This window comes from Platalea leucorodia, assembly GCF_965183815.1.
Source record: "Platalea leucorodia genome assembly, chromosome: 24".
Lineage (NCBI taxonomy): Eukaryota > Metazoa > Chordata > Aves > Pelecaniformes > Threskiornithidae > Platalea > Platalea leucorodia.
In genome coordinates, this window is record NC_138846.1 from 1,752,830 (window position 1) to 1,758,829 (window position 6,000).

Sequence of the window (6,000 nt, forward strand, 5' to 3'; positions counted from 1 at the left end):
CCTGATAATGTGACACTCACGTGTGAAAGGGAGCTGTTATCCTCCCCACAGATGGGTTTGTCTCTTAAACAGCAAAAGAACAAATATTCTGCTTAATCCTTATTTAATCATCCCCTTTTCTTTGTGCGTATTTCCTCTTACATTAGTCTTACAGAGAAAGCAGCTTTCTGCCTGTTTCTGAAGGAGAGGGAAATGGAAGCTGACGGTGTCCAAAATCATTTGATAAGCAAACAGAGCAGGTGGAAGCTTTACTATTGATATTTCAGTTTCGGGTTACTGAGGTGCTGCAATGGAGATCTAGAGCCAAAGTATTCAGAGCCTTTTAGAAGGAGATGATTCAAATATTTCTGGTCTCAAAGTGCTTAGGAACAGAGAAGGATTATTTTCATGGTATCCTGGTGCAAGAAGGGATATACTTTCAATATTGCTTAGCACAGTTTTGAAAATTTGAGCCCACTTGTCTCTCTACAGAAAAAGCTCCAAGAAAGCCAAAATCTCTCTACAGATTCTCCACATCCATTTCTAGTTGCTGAGCAGTTCACACACAGAGATTTGAACATCTTGGAACTGAATGATCCAGTAACACAAATGAAAAATGAGTTTGAAGTCCTGTATCCAGCAATTGCCACCCTTCAAAGAACAGCTACCCTCTTTTAGAAAAGGAGCTACTTGCAGGTCTCCCACACACACTGATAAAGAGCATAAACCTTAGACTGCTATAGACAAGACAGTGTAAAAATAAAATATGATCAAGGCAACCATTCAGGACATTGAAAGATAGTAAGCAGGTTCAGACTTACCCTTTTCACCAAGGAGAATAAAGCAGAAGCGGATGGCAGCAGCTCTCACTGTGCTGGCTTTTATACTGTGTCCTAGAGTGCCTGAGGACCTGAGACATACTTTGTGCATGCAGCTGTACCAGCCAATTGCTAAAGACTTCTTGTATGCAAAATCTTCCCAGCTGATGATTTACTTTTTCCTCACTGTTTGTATTTATTGCCTTGATTTAATTTCTTCTCCATAATGTATGCATTCCACTACAGAGGTTTCTTTTATCTTAATATCTTATGAGCCCAGTTAATTCCTGGTCAAATCAACTGATTCATCTGAGTGACTAAACGAATTCTTTTGCATCCTAAGGACAATACACGCAATGTACGTCATTTGACAAGATGAATATATTAGGAGAGACACAGGTGAACTCCCCTGTGAAATCCCCCTTCGCTCTTCATGGAGACACATCTCACTCTGAAAAAGCCAGAAGTTACTATTTCTGACTCTGAATTGGACTCTAGGTTTGCCAAATTCCTCTCAAACAGCCAGACAGCTGCACAAATTCAGAAAATGAAATTGTTACAGAAAGCACTTAGCAGAGCCAACTGCACTTTACCAGTCTCAAAGGTGCTTAGTGGGAAAAAGATTATTGAGGGAACATATTGTTTTACTGTTGTGACTCAGGAGTCAGGATGAAAGAGTATCAGCAGTCTGATCTATTCATTTAATATTAAACTACTACACTTCCATGAAGGCATTTGAGACACAGCTCTTCAATTTGGGAACTGAGTGTCAAAGTCCTTAATCTAAGAAGTCTGCAGTTTTAGCTTTCTTCCTAGATCAAACTCCAGGAAAACCATTCAGGTCACATTGAGGATGCATGTGAATTTTAGGCTAGTCAGAGACACTGGCACTCAAAGTCTTGCAGAAGCTTACCTATGGGGTCATTAAAGACGCCAAACAGTTTTACATTTGCCATTAAATTATTCTTTTCCCCTACTGTGTCTTGCACTATTATACAAAATTATACTCCAAATTAATGGTAGCTGTTTACAGAAGTTTACAATATTCTTGTTCTTTTTTCTTCTTTTGAAAGCAAATAATGTTGCCTTCATTTTGCATGGTCTTAAAGAACATTGCAATGTGCAACAATTCAATTTCTTTTTCAAAGGCGATTTCTAGATTAAAAAGTAATTGCATACAACGCATAAGCAGACTTTAGGGCAGGGATCGGTATTCCAATCTCTCCTGTCCTAATGTTTAAATCACTTAGCTAGAGACATGCAAATTATCTCTGAACCCCAAGTATCTCATTAGGATCTCCTGGGAAATAAATGCTGATTGTACACTTTTGAAGAACAAAAGTCTTCAAAGTTCACAACACATTTTCATCAATGGCTCAGACATGCAAATAATGCATTATCAGACAATGTGAAGGTATGTGACACTATTTGAACATGATCAGCATTTAAAATTTGTGACCAGGATTACTAATGAATTTCACAAACTTCCTCACATTATATGGTGTCACAAACTGGAGTCCTTCCATTTTTTACTTAAAATATAAATAAGTATTTGCACAAAATCACATATTAAAAATCCCATTCCAATCATCAGTCAGTGGATGTCCTTAGGTATGTGATGACCCCCATCAGTGACACTACTGACTGAAGCTCTCCTGTCCCTTGAGATTTACCAGTCTTTCCCCAACGCTCTTACCAATGCACACACAGAGACACACTACTGCGGTATCAAAATGTTAAAAACCGTATTCCTTTATAGCAATAACTGTTGACCATAAGAGAAGCATGTGGTTTTGAAAACAAACTCATCAAAAGGTATAGTGATAAAAAGAATCACAAGTCCTCTTCTGAAGGTGATCATATGTCAAGTTAGCCTGGCTGGCTCAATTTCCTCATCCCAGGAGCTGAAAGCTTTGAGATATTGCTCATTGGAATATTACAAAGAGTAGTGATCCTAAATCTCACAGTCACTTATCAGGGATGAAATTGCATTCAGGACTTAAATTAAAAGCTCTTGCTGTGACATCAGGTGGTAATCCCATGGGCCAGTGGGACCAAAATGCTAAGGAACAGACAAAATCCCTAACCAAATTGAATTTTGACTCATCCACATTTTGGGAAGGTGGAGTTGGTATAATGGAGCCAGGCATATTTAATGGACGTAAACCAAAAAGATGAAAGAGACACCGTGGATCGTGGTTTTCATCAAACACCAGGATAAGTCCAGGCAATAAACATAAACAGTAAACAAAACAATTTCACTAGTGGGAACACAGCCATATGGAAAAAAAAAAAAAATTAATGTAGCAACTAGTTAGTAAATGTACAAGAATGTCTCAGATCCTCCAGGCAGCCTGAGAAAGCTATAAAACCTCTTGCTCTTCAGAGCCTTCCTGCCTCTTCCCTTATCCCTGTATGCACAGGAGACGCTACAATTCTGGTTTCAGCTTTACAAAATTTGGTATTGAAATACATTTTCACCGACAGCAGTAGCAAATACTTAGTGTCCTGCAAAACCAGCTTGTGTTATTCATTTTTCTATGGGACCAACTTGTTCCAGCTCTTCCGTGATAGATACTAACAGGTGCAAGTTTATCAGTTGAGAAAAAGAGGATACAGACAGTTCTTTCGTTCAGAGCATAGGTACTCTACCATGCGCTGCTTTTTATGCCGCTGTTTTATTGTCTAGTACTATCTGTTATTGCACACATGCTGCCTGATTACGTAGTCCCCAGTCTAATACAGTATGACATTTCCAAAGCAAACACAATAACAACCTGAGAGGCAGCTCCTGAGCTTGTCTTGCCTAGAAAATTTTTTCCGTAACATAATAATCTAGATCATATTCTGCAGCAGTGAATAAAACACTTTCTGGTTAACTACAAAACCAACAGAGAAACCTTTTACTTTGGGACTGTGCTATACTTGTTTCTATGATAAGTTTTAACCCAAAGAAAGCAGTTTGGGACAGGAATGAAGGGGGAAAACAATGCTTAAGGATTGCTTTTGCTCTTTGTTTTGAAGAAATGAGCTGCATACTAGACCTTTCTGCTACAATTTCTGAATGCTTGAAGGAAAGATCCTGCCTTTGGAAAGAGCCTACATGCACAGGGATTACCTCTGCAGAGAGGTTTGGTGCAGTTGATTAGAAGAAAGCTTAACAGAGAATTGCAGAAGGGGATTGCAAGAGTAGGAAAATGTACTTTGTCATGAGAAATGTCACTATCTGTCCACCTGAATGTGTTAAAGATACCTTCACTGTAGTGCCTCAGCCATAACTCTTTCCAGCCATATCGATACTGTGGAATTGTAACTTCTCTGCTGTGTTAGATACGCAGGTTGATCTCCATAAGAGAAAGCTATTTTACAACAACTGCAAATGAATGATGACTTATTTGGAACGCATCCTCTTTGATCAAGCAATAGCTTCAGTTGAGATGGCAAAAATGTATTACACATTTAATTCAGACCAACCTTCTGCTGTATTATAATATCAAACTGCTAACTTTCCATTCTCTTCTGTTGTTTATTAAGAAAACCTGTTCCTTAAAATTATTAATTCTTTCATGGAACTGACGTACCTCCTTTAATTTAGCTCCACTAATGACTGTAGTCAATATAACTTTGTCAACATCTTTGCCTGGCTTTAATTACAGTTCCACATCAGTCTGTACAGACACAGACAAAGACTCCAAGCAAGAAATTTCACAGATATCAGGCTGAGAGTCATATGGGCTGACAGGACAGTGAATCATCCAGAGCCTTCAGGCAGAGCTTTTCAAACCTTCTTTTTTTAGGGATGTATTGGGTCTGGCTGAGATGGAGTTAATTTTCCCCATAGCAGGCCTCATAGCGCTGTGCTTTGTGTGAGTAGCTAGAAAGGTATTGCTAACACACCAGTGTTTCGGCTACTGCTGAGCAGTGCTGGCACAGCATCAAGGCTGTCTCTCCAACGTTCCCTCCCCTCACCAGTAGGCTGGGGGTGCACAAGATCTTGAGAGGGGACATAGCCAGGACAGCTGACCCGAATTGACCAAAGGGGTATTCCCTACCATAGGACTTCTGCTCAGCAATAAAAGGTAAAAGAATGGAGGAGGAAGGGGGGGCATTCGTTATTTATGACATTTGTCTTCTGGAGCAACCGCTACGTGTACCGAAGCCCTGCTTACCGGGAAGTGGCTGGACATCACCTGCTGATGGGAAGTAGAGAATAAAATTTTTGTTTTCCTTTTGCTTCCACGTATGGTCTTTGGTTTTGCTTTTATTAAACTGCCTTTATCTTGACCCACGAGTTTAGTCTGTTTTTTTTTTCATCTCGTTTTCTCCCCTCATCTGTCCTGCTGAGGAGGAACGTGACAGAGTGGCTTGGTGGCACCTGGCATCCAGCCGAGGTCAACCCACCGCAAGGGACCAAAGCTCCCAGTCTCTAAACATTACCTGTATTACAACACAGATGATCAAGCTAGAACAAAGCAACGCTTGATAAAGTTCACATCTACTAGGCACAACAGGTAGGAGTCAGTTTATAAAGACATGATGAGAAAGGGTTAGAACTTAAAATCTTTTAGTCTCTTTCTCCAAGATGTGCTTTCCAGGCCAGCAAATTTTGAAGGCCAATTCCTTTGCAAAAACACCACAAAGCTTTCTCTTCCTCCCCTCTAAGACTTACCAGGGCCTGATCTCAGCTGCCAAGCGGTGCTGCACCCATCAGAAAGGTCTGGGCTGCACTCAGAGAGCAGCACCAGCTTGCTGCCTCTCTCCCACCACCTCTGCCCTGAGGAAGCTCAGCTGTGCTCAGGAAAAGCATAATCTCTCCCTTCTTTTAAAGGGGTCTTCCTAGGTACCACAGATAGGGTAAGGCAAGCCACAATCTTCTTCCAGGTTGCCCAGGTAATAGCACATATTTGTGCAGCAAGCTGAGAACAGAAGAGTGGAGGTAGCACTTCAGAAAAAGGTTTATCCCTATGATTTCTAGTGTTCCTCATGCCCCTGTAGCTTTTCCTGCTGTGTCTCTGTTCTCTTTTCTATGTAGATACTCATCTATTACATCTACAAGGACAAGGAGAAACAGTATTCCTGTCTGTGACCTTTTCCTTGAAAGTAGGCTATCTGCTTCTCACTGAAGAGGAGCTAATCCCCCTTCTCAAATCAGCTTATTGCCCCATTCTCATCCCTCTCCAAAGACATCCATCTCAAAATAAAC